An 18,806-nucleotide genomic window follows, 5' to 3' on the forward strand; every position below is an offset into this window, starting at 1 on the left:
GTGCCCCACAGATTCCCCCTTTTTGTTTTAATGGCAGACCAACCCCTTTGCTGAGGTTCGGGTCAGGGAACATCTCATGAGGTTCTCCTGTCTGGCACCTCTTTTTTTCTGAGGTTCGCCTAAAGTAGGGGGTAATCTTCAGCACTGGGCTTATCATAATGGATGTAGAGAGCCACGAATTGGATCTCTTGAGCTCTATCCTTTTTGATATAACCGCAACCCCCACATCTGCCCACCTCCCAGTTAGTTATCCTTTTCCCCTCCTCTGTAAAGGTTATTTTAACAGGATTGCATTGGTCAGAAGAGCATCAGCCATGCAGGGGGTTTGAGGCAAGTCTGGGGGGCAAGATTCATCGGACAAGGATAGAGCCCTTGTGCGTGATCCAAGAGCCCATCCCAGTTACCTCATATCCCCTCCTAGCACAGTAATAAACATCAGCCCCACCACAGTTAGAAATGTCTGAAGCAGTTCAATTACTTCTGGGCATATATAAAAATCAGTATCTTGTAAGGTCGCCCTCTTTAAAACATGGGAGCAGCCTGGCTATTGGGGGTCCCACACATGAGGCACAGTGCATCCTCATGGGCCCTCCCACACTCAGGCTGTCAATCTCCAACATCCCAGAATCCTCTAGCCAGGTCACAGAGGTCAAAATTAAGGTCAGTCCACCAGGTCGAAGGGACAGCTTCTCTTGTGGTGCTATTGATGATTTCTTCATTACCAGTGCTGATTACTGCCCAGGTTACCTGTTGAGGTTGATGTGGATTCCGTAGGGCCATTGCTGGGATTGGGAGGGTCAGGACAGCCAACAGCTGGAGTATCACCATCTGCGATTGTTAAGCAACATAAGAGCTTCTCAAGGGCTGGTTGCACTTGGGGATGGTTAATAGTTATCTTTTTAGTTTTCCTTCTTTTAAACACAAGCTACCATCACCATAGCTGTTTTCTTTCCTTGTTGATTAATTTATCCTTGGGCATCCTCCTGTATAGAGGAAATGGGTAAAAACTTAAGGATCCTGGCTGGGATCTAAATGGGGGCTGTCTCCCCTATGGGAAAAACGCATCCAAATCCTCTGCCCATGGTAACTAGGAGGTCAGGTCCTGTCCATTGTTGTGTCAGAGGGTCCTTCCACCTGACTTTCGCTTGGGGCTTAGGGTTTAGTTGGCCCTAATGCTTCTGAAATCTGGATTCAGTTGCCCCTTTTGAAAAATTTAAAATGTTAATGGTAAATAAAACTATCTGTAACTGTATATGGGGGCTAGCTCCCCTTTTTTATTTTAATCATTGCTCCTTAAGACATTGGTGATTTCTTTCTATAATTGCTTGGCCTTGGGGATTATAGGGAATTCCTGTAGTATGATTAATATGCCATCTATCAAAAAACTCTGACATTGCTTTACTAACAAAACAGGGTTCATTATTTGTTTTATCTTGTGCTGGTAGACCCAAGGTGGGCATTGAAGAAAATATGCTTGTAAATGCTTAGTTTTTTTCTCCTGTAAGTGCTGTGGCCCAGCATGCTCCTGAGTAGGTATCTATAGAGACAAAGACATATTTAAGCTTACCAAAGGCTGGGAAATGAGTAACATCAGTTTGCAGAGGACATTGGGTTTGAGGCATTTGGGATTTACCCTGGTGGTTGTAATGGGGGTACTTTAAAAAAGGGCTGGCATGTTTTGCAGGTATGTACTATCCTTTTGAGGTCCTTTACAGGAATCTGAGGGAATTTATGTTGAAGACCTCTCCAGTTGATGTGGGTTAAACCATGTAAATAGGTGGCCTCTTGTAATGTTAATGCTGGTGGGCCTACAGCCAACTGGTCCACCCAATTATTGCCCTGGATAAAGTCCCAGGAAGTTCTGAATGCCCTCTCAAATGTTGAATATGAATAGGGGCTCCCCGTCCTTCTAATAGGCTATTAAGGGTAACCATAAGGGGGGAAATAGGGTTTTCATCCAGCTTGATATGTGCTTGGGGAATATGAGGGAGCAAATTAATCATATATAGGCTATCAGAATATAAATTAAAGGGTTTTTAATGTCCTGAAGGGCCATAATTACAGTGAGCATTTCTTTATATTGTGCTGACCCTTGTCAAGGTTGAAATCTTTATTGGCTCGGGGTCTTTTGTTGCTCCTCAAAGGCTGCATACGCAGAGCCTATTGGTGCCTGGGGAGGGCACCAGGAATAGGCGTAGGAGAAAACAAGGCATTTTGAGGGGAAGTCACCATAACATGATGGTCCATTTGGATGGCCCGTAATGGCAGTCAGCATGGCCTAGAAACCCCTCCAAGGAGAGAGCAAGACGAGCATTGGCTCAAATGAGCCACTGAATGTCTGTCTGCCATCCGAAAAGGAAAAACAATGAAGTGAGGGTTGAGGCCATAATGCTTGGGTCCTTCCCTTGACGATAGCATCGGCAAGTTGGTCTGCCTGAGAGTACACCCAAGGTGAGTGTGAATCCATTCTAATGGCTCCCCCTCTTGAGTTAAAACTGCAGAAATCAATGTAACACCTGCAAACAACCAAAGGGATATGGGCTCAAAAATAGAATACCTCCTCAGGGAAACTTCATCCAGCGCTTTTTGGAACTGTGAAAATATTGCCCGATGGCTGTCCGTAATTGTGATAACTTCTTGGGACATTCTATCTTTTAGTAGGGCAAATAAAGGCACAAGACTACCTTTAGGGACGGGAACCCACAGCAATAGCCAATTGATTTCCCCTAAAAGAGTTTGAAATTGGGTTAGGGTCAGAGAGGCTGGGATATCCAGCAAAGGCTTAAGGGGGCTGGCCTGAGTCGAGGTAAGGTGGGATCCGAGCACCTTAAAAGGAAGTATCTTTTGAATTTCATTGAGGGCTCTGGTAAAATCCCCCTTTTTTAATATGGCGAGAACCTGGGCCAGAAGGCCCTCCAGGCGGCCCAGGTTTTGGTGCCCCAGAATTATATCATCCATGTAGGCATAGGCAAGGGAGGTATCTGAACCCAGCATAGGTCCTAAAAGTGGGGCCAAGTATTGTTGGCAAAAGACCAGACTATTGGCCATTCCCGGTCGCAGCACCATCCATTCGAACCTCTGATCAGGCTGGGGCAAATTAAAAGAAGGGATGGAAAAGGCGAACTTCTCGCAGTCATCAGGATGCAGTGGGATAGAAGAAAAACAATCTTTAATATCAATCACAACCAAGGTATATTCTGAAGGTATAGCGGAGTCCAGGGCATACCTCTTAGGGGCCTTCCTACTAGCTCCATCCTTTACCGTACATAGGTCTTGGAGCATACGCCAGGCCCTGGATGCTTTTTAGATAACAAATACGGACTCATAGGACTCATAGAGGGGCATATGTGCCCAAGGTTTATCTGTTCCTCCACCAAAAGGTGGAGGGCTGCAAGTTTAGGTTTGGTCAATGGCCACTGCTCCACTCAGATTGGGGTTCCCGGCTTCCACCTAATGGGAGGTACTCGGGGGGCAGTGGCCTTTAGGATTGGGGGTGCACCCGAGACGGTCCCTTATGTTCCTCTCTGTAATTATGAAAGCTAAAAAAATCCTTTTCCTTAACTCCCTCTAGATCCCATTTAAGCCTTTGTGGTTCTTCTTCATCCAGAATATTGTCATAGAATGCTTGATGGTAGTGACCACGGCATCCATTTGTCTTAGCATGTCCTGCCCTAGTAAATTGGCGGTGAGGTTTTTTGCCACTAAAGGGCATATCTTTCCCTGCTCTCCATCTGGGCTAGTCCATTTCATAAGGGAGACCATCTCTTTGTACTGGGAGTTGGCCCCTACTCCCAATATTGGGGGCCCGGGTGCAAGCTTCCAGTCCGAGGGCACTTCCTCCTCCCTGAGTAAGGTTTGATCTGCCCCTGTGTCAATTAGGCAGTGAAATCACTTCCCGCCTATAAAAACACTCATTTTAGTGCAGAGTCCTTCCACCAGGGTGACGGTCCAATGGGCCTGGGTCGTCCTGACATGGGGCTGCCTGGGCCTTACAGCAGAGGGGGTTCTTTGAGTTAATGGGGCTGGAGAATGCCACTACCCTAGTTTAAAGGCTTCTCATCCAAATCAAATTTGGATGGACAGTCCTTTTTCCAATGGTACCCCTTCCTGCATCTGGGACGGCATAGGGGGCTGTTTGGACCCCCCAGGCCAGCTGGGGGGGGGTTATTGTGAATAGTCCCTCTTAAAGTTCCCCTCCTGTCCACATTTAAAACAAGTCTCCCTCCCTGATGGCTTTGTGGTCCCTTGGCCCTGGGCTACCAGTGCCTGGGTGATAGCCTACAGTCATTGATGTCTGAGCTTGTAAAGCTAAAGTTAGTGATTGGGACAGGTGCTGTTGCGTTCCCACATCCTGCGAAGCCACCACCCATCTGCTCAGGGAACTCTCTCTCAATCCTGCACAGGCCATGTAGTGGTCTACATACATCCCTTCCCAAATCAGTAGCTTTACAAATTGATCCCGGAGGTCCCCCACTGGCAGCTTATGATGAACACTCTGTTGGACTCGGTCTATAAAATCAGGTAGAGGCTCACCCAGTTTTTGTCTCACTCCTGTGTTATGGGGGACTCAGTGGGCCCTTCATCTAGTTGTACCAAGCAGCAAGTCCTGCCTGCCTTACCTGATCATGATATAGACCAGGTATTGCAGCCTGTTGGACACCAGTGGAGTACCCTTCCCCTGTCCCTGTTAACATGGTGTATGTAATAGGTATTGTGGGTTGAACCTGCTGGTTATTCTCCGCCTGCACTCTGCATTCTTCCTTAAAGAAGGCACAACATTTAATAAACTGAGAACTGGTGAGGATGGCTTTGGCCACATCCAGCCAGTCCTTAGGGACACACGGGTGATAAGCAATGTCCTGTAATAGGGTTTGGGCCCAAGGAGAGTTCGGGCCATCCTGTGCCACCTCCTTGCAGAGCTCTTTAAGATCCTTAGCTTCACATGGATACCATTCCAAGGGCCTGTTAGCTCCTGGTGCCAGATTGACAGGATATACTTGAGGAAGTGGATCCTGTGGCCTAGGGTCTGGGCTCCCGGGTGGCCCTTCCTTTACAGGGTAGGCCTCCACGTAGGATACTTCCCTGGCCCTAGGCCCTTCTGTGGAAGGTCAGTCATAGGGATCCAGGTCTCGCAGGTCCCTCTGTAGGGCTACATAGCAAGTACTTTTAAAGCAAAAACCACGCGGCATGGAAGGGGAGGAAAAGGAACCAACCAATCACTGTAAAGGTCACCCCGTCATGCACTTAAGCTCTCTATACTATCCCTGCTGGCCATTAGCTGTTCACGCACTGACGTCACTGTGCCTGATCATTGCATCCAATCAGATTTTAACATAAACAACTCGGGCTCTGCCCGCTCAACTTCCTCTCAGCACCATCTTTACTGCTTATGTGCCCCACACTCCTAGGAGCATTTGATTGGCGACTGCTTGGTGAAAAGTCTGATCTTTCCCATGAAGATGTTCCACATGCACTTGAGCAGGCAAGGCACAATCAGTATAAGGCAAAACATTGCAGTTAAAGGACCCAAGATAGGCATGAGCCAGGGAGTAAGCCACCCAACTAGGTCCCATCCCCTTTATTTTGTTGGATATTTTTTGCAAGTTCTTGAGATGCATTATTTGTTCTTTAATGGCATAGCTCTTATTAGTTAAAACAGCATGTGTTTTTAACCTCCTTGCACCCTTGATGCTGGAGTAAGGTTAGGTAACTGATGGCAGCACAGTTGTTAAGGATAGCCTGCCTATGTTCCTGTTTTTGATTCAACAATGCAATGGCAGAGGAGCTATAGTTAATGCTTTTTGCCACTATGCTTGTCAAACATATGACACCCTTACAGGCTCCTAGCACCAGCCCTGGTATTCCCATCAAGGAGAAAGTGAGGGCAATGTTGTGTTTTAGATAGTAAGTATAATTTATCAATACAGTTCTCACCCAGCACTAGACCTCTTGTTTCACTGGTCTGCTGAAGCTGGAAGAGCTCCTTGTGGGGTAGTACAATAGCTAGATGGCTTAGGCAGCATCAGGAGTTACAAAACAGATTGGCAAGGGGATATAGTTAAAAGTATAACTCTCACAGGTAAAAGTATAACTGTCACAGCCATTAGGTAAGGAGATGTGTTTATAGTTGACAGAAGTTCTCTATGGTGCAATATTGAACCTGAGCCACGAGTGTTGTTTTCAGGCATTATAATCCAGGGGCGTAGTAGTGATGGTGGTGGTGGTGGTGTATACCATTAGAACATCCTCCAGTTTGTTGTGTGAGGACTTTTCCCAAGTGTAGGAGTCAGCATAGACAGGTTAGGTGTGACCCGAGGAGATATTAAGTTTTGTAAATCTGACACAGATTTGTACACCAGAAGCAGGTAGGATCTGAGCACATGTCCCATTTGCAGTTCGTGCCTCAGACAAAAGCTTTAGAGGTATTAGTCATGTGGGCCAGGGGAAACCAGATGTTATAATGCATGCAGTCCTGTGAGGACTCCGAGGAAGAAGTTCCTCCATATTGTAAAACACAGCTGTTTAGGGAAAGCAGAGGATTATAGCCTGAGATAGTAAAGACATTACAGCCATTGTAGGGAGTTGTAAGAAATGCAAGAATTAGGAGGAGATGAAGAATATGGTATTTTAGGTTACTAATATTTGGTCAAGTGAGAGCTAGTTTGGTGTGTAAAGGTAAATTTTGAAGGGTGTGAAGTCCATAAAGTCTCCTTGGAAATTAAGTCATGCACCAGATCAAATAGGTGGGCAAGGTTAATAGGTTAATAGGAGAGTAATTTCTCTGTAGAGTATATGGGAAGAGATAAAAGTGATCCAGAAAGAGATCTGTCAGGTCATGGTCTGTGAGACCTGGAAGGGGGAGGGGTTGAGAAATCAGAGGTGGAGGTAGAAATGGGAACCTCTGGGGAAGGCTGGAGGGAGAGCTCTTTGGCCTTGAGGGGGAGAATTTAGCATGTGGTTTAAGGGCTTAAGTATAGAGGCAGAGAGGGGAGTGGGAGAGGATTTTTAGTCTGGAGGCAGAGAGAATGAAGAAGTGAGAAGTCCTGGAGGTGCTCTGTTTTTCCAAGCATCCACAATAGTTGTATAAATCCCAAATAATGATGGGGTTAAAGGTGCCTTAAGTGCTTTGGATTGGCTCCCTAGGTCATAATCAGGCCCAGGCCATGCTCAGTTGTACAGATCAACGGCCTTAAATGCCGGCATTTAAGGCCAGGAGCTAGGTAGAGAGAGAGCATATTGGCCAGTATGCATCCCAAGGGGGAGTCAGATGGGATCTTAGACTGAGAATTACCCATAGGTGAATTGATCTAAGACCAAAACAACTCGAACATTCCGGGAATGTCTCATCTTAGGGGAAATATGGATGGACAGAGAAGAAAGAATTTCACCAAACCCCTGTGTCTGGAAACTAAACTGGCCTTTAGTCAGAATCTCACAGCAGCTTGGTATCTGGATTTTTGGTTAAGAGGAAACCAGCACTGTGAGACTGAATAAAAGAGAAAAGAATGACACCATAGGAATCTCAAGTCCACTTGCCGCATGTAGATGAGTGAAGGCTGGTGAATTGGATGTGGGAGAGCACTCTGGGGCAGGAGGAGACTGCATGGTGGCTGTGTCCTGCTGGCAAAGTCTTGGCCTCTGGGGTCATAACACTTGGGATGAGAGGATGACTACCATAGAGGCAATGGAAAACTGGACCCCTCAGAACAGCTATGACCCTCCAGTGAGGGTGCAGGGCGCAAATTCACCGAGATAAACTTAGTTCCTGGTCAATATACCAATATTAGGCTATATTAAACTTTGCCAGAAAACCACAGGCATCCATGTACAAAGAACAAAGAAATGGGTTGTTACCAGTAAAGACAGGCAAGACCACTTCTCACAAGAGAGGAGTGAAAAGAAATGCTGGCTGAGGTGACCATACCCAACTGAGGCTAGCAGGGGTTAGGAGGCGGAGACCCTGGTGTGGAGATGTGGATGTGGACCAGGGACTTCATCATGGCTGACTAGGATTTATAGTTGCTGTTCAAGTAGTAGATAAGGGTCCTGCAGCTGCCCAGACCTGAAGGTTACTCTAAGGGGATCTTGTTGCCTTATATGCTGGTAGCTGCCCCAGAAAAGTGTCATCTCAAGGTAAAGGGAGGGGGGAAGCTGACTATTTGCTGCCTTTACTAAATGGGCCTAGTGTTGCTTAGGAAAGGAGTATGCTAAGCCATGGGAAGGAAGCTCATTGGGGTAATACTGATTTACCAATTTTTGTATAGATCGTACTTTTATGTTGGAAATGAAGACTATTTTTAAGCACAGGATATGAGGTTTCTTCATGTTTTTCACTGGACATTTTGAAGTTTTGTTACTTATGTTTAGATCTACAATGTGTTATGTACTCACTTTTTTGTATAAGAGTAATTATAGATTTTTCTTTTTCAAATATATGTTCAATTAGTCTGACCAATTTATTGTCATTGTAAAATTATTTGGTATTTAATTTATTTTAACACAATGATATGAAATACTTTCATATCTTTTCATTGAAAACTTGTAGTTTAGTGATCTATGTTTAGACATACAGTGTGTTTTGAATTCATCTGATACATAAGTTGAGACATAAAGTAACTTTTAAAAATATGTAACCAACTAGTGGGACATCATTTATTATAAAATTATTTAATACTCAACTTACTTTTTCAAAATTAACTGATATAATCATTCTGGGAAAACATTTAGAGGATTTGGAGACAACTTTAATTAAAAGTTTATAAAAGGTTTACTTCATTTAGTTATTTTCTTTAGTAGGTTTTGGGTAGTTTGAATTTTTCAAGAGATTGTTATTTTATTTGCTTTGTTGAATTTACAGCTGTCTCTTTTTGTTATATGTGACCCATATACAACAGCTTTATAATTTTAACCTCTAAGGAGTAATTATTTCTCTTGCATGCAAAAGTTTAGATATATTAAAGAACAGAAGAAAAGAAATACAGTTTCTGATATTTACCTAAGTAATTACAATTTGTTACATTTTTTTGTTGTTGTTTAGGAAGTTCCAGTTTTTCTTCTGGTATCAATTTCCAGTATCATTCAGTAATTGATTTATTTTATTTTAAACTCATGTCTAAGAATGTCTTCTCCATTCCCTTTATTCATGAAGTATATTTTCTGTGGCTATATAATCTTTGTTGAAAGTTCTTTTATTTCAGCTTTATAAAGTTGTCCTATTACACTTTATTACCCATGGTTTCTGATGAGAAATACTTAATTGCTATTCTTCTGTATTTACTGGGTTAGTTTGGGCATGATTTTATGGTTAGTAATACTATGTACTTATATAGTTTATTTAAAATAACTGGTTTTCACAGTTTAATTATTATGTGACCAAAAGTAAGTTAAAGATGTACCTTTCATCAAACAAGAGGAAATTTATTATTAGTAATAATATTTCTTTAATTTTTTCCTGTACTAATCATTTTCTTTTCTTTTTGGAACTCTAATACCTGAATGCTATAATTTTGAGTTAAATGAACCTAGAAATGCTATTCATGTTTTTACTGCTGTTGTTAACGATTAAATAATTTCAGCTGACCTGAATCAGTGATTCATCAGTCTGTATTCTTTCATCTCCATTTTACCACTAAGAACAATTCAGTATTTTTAGCTAAATTGTATTTTCAGTTCCCAAATTTTCTTTTTCTTTTTGTTTTATATAGCTTCTACTTTTTTGTAAACATGCCTGTCTTCATAGTCATTTCTCAAGAGGTTTATCCCTTCCTTCAAAGGCATAAGAGTAGTAATGGCACCTGTATCTGCTAATTGTCCCTTGTTGAGTTGTAAGTTTTCCTGGTTACTTTGTATAATGTTTTATATTTTGTATATTTTGAATATATTTTAAGTCTTGAGAGCTTATTAAAATTCTCTGAAGAAAAACATTAAGCTGTTTTCATTTGGATCACAAGTGCAATCTTCCTTCTGTGGTTATGGTTCTATTGTTATTTAGTCTTCACATTCTTAATGCTGCTATATGGATATGGATGTATGCTGTATCTTCTATTTGTGATTCACCAAAGGGCCAGCCCTCATCTAGCCTGTCCTAGGCTATCCTCTGCAGATGATTCTCAAAGACTTTGCTATTCTACTTCGTATTTCTTTCATATAATGTCATCTCTTGGATGAGCCTTTGACTTTATGCATAGATTAAAAAGTTGTTCTTTCTGGTTCCCTTGTCTCTATGACTTCTCCTGTACCTTGTAAGACTAATAGAATTTTTGTCCTGTACACCTGATAAAGGAGGCTTATCTTCACTGCACTATTTACAATTCTCTTGACCAAGTCCGCCACTCCAGGAAACTTCCAAAAGAACAAAAGAGAAATGTTACAGAAACCCCTCTATATGTTATTAAAATATGCTTTTATGTCCTGTCTGTGAGAACGTTTTGTTTCAGAGTTTGTAGATGCTTTCACATTCTTTTCATCACAGAAGTGAAGTTACACCATCAGATCAGATTTAATTTTTTTAAATAAGTAATTTATGTATGAATTTTTCCCCAGAGACTTGTATTACCTGGCAAAGAAAATTAACACTTTACCTCACTAACTCAAAGTAAAAGCATTATTATTTTTCAAAACATATATGTTATAAAATGATATCCATTTGTGACTTTAATAGTTCCATTTATTGCAGCTTTCAGGTATGTTGTAAATTAAATAGCTTTTCAGGCTTACTGAACATTTTCACTTTAACATCATTTGTATAAGATTTTTTTTTTTGGTCGGGCATGGGGTTTGAACTTAGGGCCTGGGTGCTGTCTCTGAGCTTTTGTGCTGAAGGCTAGCACTCCACTACTTTGAGCTATACCCTCACTTCTGGTTTTTTGATGGTTATTTAGAAATAAGAGTCGCACAGACTTTCTTACCCCAGCTGGATTCAAACCAGAGTCCTCAGATCTCAGCCTCCTGAATAGTTAGGATTACAGGTATGAGCCACCAGCACCTGACTAAGAAAATATACTTTGATTCTAAAGATCGTAATCATTATATAAATTTTTAGTCAGAACACAACTTACTCTGTTGTATCCTCCATATAACAAACAGGTTTGAGGGGCTGGGAAGGTGCCTCAGTGGTAGAGTGCTTGCCTTGCATGCATGAAGCCCTGGGTTCGATTCCTCAGCACCACATAAGCAAAAAGAAAAAAAGCCGGAAGTGGCACTGTGGCTCAAGTGGTAGAGCGCTATCCTTGAGCTGAAGAGCTGAGGGATAGCGCCCAGGCCCAGAGTTCAGGCCCCATGACTGGACCCCCCTCCAAAACAAACAAACAAACAACAACCAAAAAAAACAGGTTTGAGCTGGTAAAAGTAAATAGCTTTTTTTCCCTGAAGATCTTTGGTCTCATCATGCTATCTCAATTTTGTTCATTCTCTTTATTCTAGTAGTTACAAAGAGATTCTGTTGGCTGATAGCATTATGATTTTCTTATATACATATATATCATGTATTTTAAATTATCTTTAAGTATTTGTGAAAAGGGTTTCAATTCAATATGTCAGTTTAAGAGTACAATGCATACTGATCAAATTCACAGCTTCTATAATTGTCCCAACTTATCTCAAGTTACCTGGTTCCTTTTTCAAATTGAATATTATAATGTATTTGTCTACTCTTTCTTTATTGATTCATCTCTCTGAGCCTGATTTATTTCAAACAACATAATTTCTTCTAGATCCATCCAGTTTTCTAAAAATAACATTAATAGTTGGTATTTTTCCTGATAGATGAGTAAAATTAAAGTGTGTGTGTGACTCTTAGACTGCCATTCTTCTATAACTTGCTTATAGTAATTAGTACAACAATAACCAAATGACATGTAATACAAATTATTTTAATATATTTTGACATGTAATCTTTGAATAAATGCCTAAGTTGGTATTATTCAAGATCACTGGATCTTAATGTAGTTCTATATTTACATTTTTGAGGAAACACAAAGCTGCCTTCCATACTGGTTGTAACTACTTTATATTCTCAACAAGAGTGTAATAGGGTTATTTTTCTTCTCACCAGGAGTTACTAGTTTTCTCGATGATGGCCAATTCTCTCTCCACTTTGTTCAGCCCCTATAATTCTACTCAGAAGCTCCTGTCTCTGGCAATTAGGCTATCAGGTCTGACATTAAAGTTTTTGGTGTATTTGCATTATTATTAGTACAAGGTTATAGAGAGGGATCCAGTTTCAGGCTTTTGCATATGGTTGTCCTGATTTTCTAGAACTTGTTGAAGATGCTGTCTTTTTCCCACATATATTTTTGGCTCCTTTGTCTAATATGAGATGGTTTGTAGGTAATACATTTTTGTTACTGAGTCTTCTAGTCTGTACCATTGTTTTTTAAATGTTTTTTGTGGCAGTTATCACTGAAATACAGTGATAACTATAACTGGGGGTTTTGTTTTTGTACAGGATTGCTGTATTTTAAGCCTTTTGTGATTCTGTATGAAATTTTGGATTGTTTTCTTCATCTCTGTGAAGATTTACATGGAGATTTTTATGTATGTTGAATTGAATTTATAGATCACCTTTGGTAATAGGGCCCTCTTCATAGTATTAATTCTACCAATTCATAAACAAAGGAGGCTCTTCATCCTGGTATCTTATTCAAAGTTTTATCATTTTTTGTTGTAGAGGTCCTTCACTTCGTTGTTTAGGTGTATACACACACATATATAGTCATTTATTTATTTTTATTATAGTCCTGGGGCTTGAAGTTTGAATTTGAGCACTGTCCCTGAACTCCTTTTTTGCTCAAGGCTAGGGCCCTACCACATGATCCACAATGCTACTTCCAGTTTTTTCTGAGATTAATTTCTGGCTTCAAACCATGATTCTTCAATAGCAGCTTCCTGAATAGTTAGGATTCTAAGCATGAGCCATAGGTGCCTAGATGTTTTAAATTGTTTTTTTTTCTTTATTGAGATTAAGTGATTACATAAATTTCACAAAATTCACAGTATTGTGGGTTAGTGAAACTTATTAAAAGTCACAAATACATGGGGGCACTTTGTCATTATCATGGTCTGTAAAGCTCTACAAACTTTGACACTACAGCTATTTTTCCCAAATCAGGTAATGTGTACATTCTTTCCTTTTGCTTAGTTGTAAGGCAGTCCCTCTTTCTTTCTCATTCTTTTCTTCCCTTTGCTGTGCTTGAGTTGCTTAGTTCACTTCCATCAATGTCCAGTGCAGCTGATGGGCCCCTCTGCTGTATTTTTTCCCCTGTTTTCCTCTGATTCTCTGCCCTCCTCGTAGCTTCCCTCAGATATGCACATGTATATACCATATATGAGGTCAAAAACATGGAGTCATCTAGAAATGATAAGTCCTTTGTTTATTGAGTCCTGTTTTTTTTTTTTTGTCGGTCGTGGGGCTTGAACTCTGGGCCTGAGTGCTGTCCCTCAGCTCTTCAGCTCAAGCCAAGCGCTCTACCACTTGAGCTACAGCGCCACTTCCGGTTTTCTGGTGGTTTATTGGAGATAGGAGTCTCACGGTCTCTCCTGCCCGGGCTGGCTTTGAACCATGATCCTCAGATCTCAGCCTCCTGAGTAGCTAGGATTACAGGCGTGAGCCACCAGCGCCCGGCTTTGAGTCCTGTTTATTTTTCATATCTATTTGCATTTTGGTTTTAACATTTGCATACCAGAGAGACCATGTGCAATTTGTCTCTCTGATCATGGCTTACCTCTCTCAACATGATTTGTCCTAGTTTGATCCATTTCCCTGTGAATGCCATTATTTTGTCCTTTTTAATAGCTGGATAATATTACATTGTATATAGGTACCATAATTTTTAGGTCCATTCATCTGTAATGGGGCATCTGGGTTGTTTCTGTATCTTGGCTATTGTGAACAGTGCAGCAATGAACATGGAGGTGCATGTGTACTTGTGTCCAAGTTCCTGTTGGCCAGGGTAGATGCTTAGCTGGGTCATATAGGGAAGGTCTATATTTCGCTTTCTGAAGAACCTCCAGACTTCTTTCCAGAGTTGTTGTATTAGTTTACATTCCCACCAGCAGTGCAATAGGGTTCCTCTTTCTCTGCATCCCCTCCAGCATTTGTCGTTGGCTGATTTTAGAATATGGCCATTCTGACTGGGGTAAGGTGGTATCTCAGGGTGGTTTTTATTTGCATTTCCTTTACAGCCAGAGATAATGAACATTTCCTCATGTGTTTCTTTGCCATTTTTATCTCTTCTTCTGAGAAGTTGTCGGGTCTTTGTCCGTCCCATGGAAGATGGACAGGGTCCAAGGAGAGGTAAGTGCGCCGTTCGCCCCCTTTCCCCAGCCTCCCTTAGCCTCAGAGACAGATGCAGCGGGAAGTCAAGTCAAGCAGGAACTTGTTTATTACCACACAGCAAGCACTTTTTAAAGCAAAAACACGTTGCATGGAAGAGGAGGAAAAGGAACCAACCAATCACTGTAGAGGTCACCCTATCATGCTCCTAAGCTTTCTATACTTTCCCTGCTGTCCACGAGCTGTTCACAAACTGATGTCACTTTGCCTGGTTGTGGTTCCCAGTCAGATTTTAACATAAACAACTTGGGCTCTGCCCACTCAACTCCCTCTCAGCTCCATCTTTGCTGCCCATGTGCCCTACAAGAAGTCTCTCTTTAGATCCCTTGCCCATTTACTGATTGTTTTGTGAGATTTGGGAGGGATTAGTTTCTTGAGTTCCCTGTATATAATGGATATTAATTTGCCTGATATATTGCTGGAAAATATCTTTTCCAAGTCAGTTTAGATGTGCAGAAACTTTTTGTTTTAAAGTAGGTCAAGTCTCTCTCCAATTTGTTGTGACCCTGGGACCTCTGTTCAGGAAGTTCCAGCCTGTGCCTATAAGTTCTAGTGTCTCTCCTACTCTACCCTGCAGTAGTTTCAGAGTTTTCAGGTTCGATGTTGAGGTCTTTAATCCATTTTGAGTTGATGTTAGTGCATGGTGACAGGCTGGGTCCACTTTTAGTTTTATGTAGTGCCCATGTCGCAGGTCCCCCACCAAGAAGACCACCGAGAGTCAGATGTTCTGAAATGCAAAAGCAAGGTTTTATTAGATGGGCTGCAGTTTGGGCCTCATCCTACACTCCGACACAGCGGAGCCTAGGAGGAGAGCCCTGAGCTAAAGATTTGCAGGGCTTATAAAGGCAAACAACCAGGTGTTTTCATTACCACCATGTGTTGCTAATTGGTGGTCTAGGTTTGCTCACAGGATTTGCTTAAACAAGCAACAAATGGTCACTGCCTCAAAAATGGAGTTAACACTTCATTCCCCCCTTGACTTATGGTCCTGAGACACAATCTTGTGGCTCCGGCCCAAAACTAAACTCCAACAACTCTCCATCTTGAACGGGTATAGTCCCTCTCTGACCTTAGCCATGTTGTCTTTTGCTATTCCTGAATGGTTAACGTAAAAACAACACTCTTCCTCCTAGGGCAGCACAAAGTTCCCCTTGTACTGAGTGGCTCCCAGGAGTTCTGCAAATGATCAACAATACCAATAACAATCAGTCCACTTTTCTTGAGGCTTATGCGGAGTGGTTGGGTAGGATGCTTGGAGACTTCCCATGTTTCCCCATGGTCCTCCAGGGCAAAGGGGTCAGCCGGTCTGGTGTGGGAGCAGTGGATCCAAGCAGCAGTGCCGTCCACCTTAAGGGCAGTAGGTGTAGCCAGTAGCACCATGTAAGGTCCCTTCCACAGTGGTTCCAAAGATCTCAAGTTGTGCCTTCAAACAAGCACCCAGTACCCTGGTTTAAACAAATGGGGAGTAGGAATAGAAGCAAAGTCGTATAATGCTCTAAGCTGGGGCCACACATTTTTGTGGACAAGCTGTCGATAGTCAAGTTTACATAGAAATTCAATATCACTCAAATCAGCAAGCAATTCAGTCTGAAGACTAGGGATAATGGGTGGAGGGTATCCATACATTATTTCAAAAGGAGTAAAGCCAAGCTGATAGGGTGAATTTTTTACTCTAAACAGGGCAAAAGGAAGGAGAGATACTCAAGTCTGCACCAGTCTCGAAGGCCAATTTAGTTAAGGTCTCTTTAAGAGTCCGATTCATTCTTTCTACCTGCCCTGAACTCTGGAGTCTACAAGCACAGTGCAATTTCCAATCTGTCCCCAGTGCCATGGCTATTCCCTGACTTACTTTTGAGATGAAGGCTGGTCCATTGTCTGACCCTATGGTGGATGGGAAGCCATACCTGGGTAGGATTTCTTCCAGGATCTTCTTAGCCACGACGTTCGCGGTCTCATGCTTTGTTGGGTAAGCTTCAACCCATCCTGAAAAGGTGTCTACAAAACCTAGCAAATACTTATATCCAAATTTTCCAGTTTTAATTTCTGTGAAATCTACTTCCCAATACACACCTGGCCTATCTCCACGGAGGCGAGCTCCTTTTGTAACCGGTTGATTGGGGGCTTTGGTGAGCTGACAGGCTTTACAATTTTTAACAATGTCCTCAGTGAGTTGATTTCCTTGCCTAATTTTTACTTCTGAGTGTCAGAGCAAGTCCTGCATTCTTCAGGTTCCCATGTGAGAGGCCCGATGGATTCTCTTAAAAATCCCCTTGCCCAATCTTTGTGGCAAGGTAAGTTTCCCCTCACCAGTTTTCCACCAGTCTTTATTTTCTTCTCTGCCCAGGGATTTATAGGCCATGGGAATTTTCTTTATCCACTCCAACTCTTCTTGGGAGTACTGAGGCTCAGGAGGCTCATGGCCCTGGGTCTACTAGAGTCAGTACTTCTACTCTGGGCTGGAGGGCTGCCTCCTTAGCTGCCTGATCGGTCAAATTATTTCCTTTGGTTATAGAATATCAGTTCCCTTTTGATGGCCAGGGCAGTGCATAATGGCAATATTGGCTGGTTCCTTTAAGGCCTGGATGAGGCTTAAAATTTCTTGTTTGTCTTTTAATAGCCTTTCCCTCAGCTGTCAGCAGCCCCCTCTCTTGGTAAATGGCTCCATGGACATGCATGGTGGCAAAAGCATACCGACTGTCCGTGTAAATGTTTAATCTCTTCCCTTTTCCCATTTGTAGGGCTTTTGTTAGTGCCACTAGCTCTGTTCTTTGTGCAGACATTCCCTGGGGGAGTGCTTCTGCCCACACTATCTCAGTGTCCGTGGTGACTGCTGCGCCCGTGTACCTTTTTCCATCTTGAATGAAACTGCTTCCGTCTGTGAACCAGGTATGCTCGGCATGTGATAGTGGTGAGTCCAACAAGTCTGGCCTCTTTTCCTTGGCCCAGTCTCTCTTTTCATGCTCAATTTCATGTTCTCTGTCCTTCCTTTTCTGTCTTTGCTCCTCTGACTCTCTCTTAATGTAAACCTTTTCCGCTGCGGCTACTAGATCCATAATAGACGTTTTACCAAGTCTGTCTAGAGCCTGCAAATTTAGCTTTATGTCTGGTGCAACTTGATTTATATAGGCAAACATAATCATCTGAGCCAACTGCTGGGTCTCAAGATCATACAGGGTATATTGACTAAAAGCTTTCATGAGCCGCTCAAGATATGCTGCTGGACTTTCTATTCCTCCCTGTCTAACATCTAAACTTTGGCCATATTAGTAGGTCGGCGAGCCGCAGCCTTGAGACCTGCCAGCAGAGCCTGGTGATAGACGAGGAGTCGCTCCCTACCTTCATCCATATTGTAGTCCCATGTTGGTTGGGTCTGGGGAAAATAGACAGCGATCTGAGCAGGATCCATGATGGGCGCTCCTGTGAGGCCAGGGATATGTTTCCGGGCCGCCTCTCGGATATGGTCTCTCTCTTTGGTGGTAAAAAGGACCTGCAAAAGCTGACTACAATCATCCCAAGTGGGCTGGTGAGTAAAGAGAATAGTTTCAAGCAAACTAATTAAATCCTGGGGTTTCTCAGAAAAGGGGCATTTTGGGTGCACCAATTGTATAGATCACTGGTAGAAAATGGCCAGTATTGGAATTGCTGTCGACCATCCGCATCCACAGGACCTAAGGTGCGGTGCGTAAGGGAAAAACAGCTGCATTAGAAGGGGGGTTGATCCCACGGTGTTGTCCGGACAGTTTAGCTGGCCCCTCAGAAACTTTAGGGGCAGGTGCCAAAGGCTCGGCTGCTGGTTCTGTAGCTCCCTCCTCCTCTTGATCATTCTCAGGCTCTGCAGAAGGAACCTGGGAACAGGAGTATGGGGGAGGAAACATTTCTTCTTCCAAGTTATTGGGGGGGGGTACAATTTCTTTTCCTCTTATCTTTTTGTGTGTGTGTGAAAATACTTTACAGAGGGGTTACAATTACATGGGCAAGATAATGAGTATATTTCTTATCAAGCATTGTAGTCTCCTCCTTTTTTCCCCTTCCCATCCCTTCCCATCCTCCCCCTGCCCGCCCACCCAATCCTCCCCACTCCCCATCTCCCCCCCACCCCCTGCATCAAAGTTGTAAAGTTCATTTTCGACATAAAATTGTACATCTCATTGTTGCAATGGGTCCACCTGTATCCCTAGTTAAACGATTTTTTCCCCTTCCCCTCCACAAATTATACCAACATCAAATACAGTGAAAGCAGGGTTATACTGTGGGGAAGGGACATACAAAGCAACAAAGAAATAATCTTATAAATGTGTTAGAAACAATCACATAAAAAAAAACATTTGACTACATCTCTTAGGGTTCATTTCCCTAACATCACCTTATCTGACCTTTTCTGCTTGACTCAGACATATACTAGATATTGCAAATAAGGGAAGCCATGGGACCTATGTTTCTTTGGGCCTGGCTTACTTCACTTAATATAATTTTT

The sequence above is a fragment of the Dipodomys ordii genome, unplaced genomic scaffold (genome assembly GCF_000151885.1).
Source record: "Dipodomys ordii isolate 6190 unplaced genomic scaffold, Dord_2.0 Scaffold45, whole genome shotgun sequence".
Classification (NCBI taxonomy): Eukaryota; Metazoa; Chordata; class Mammalia; order Rodentia; family Heteromyidae; genus Dipodomys; species Dipodomys ordii.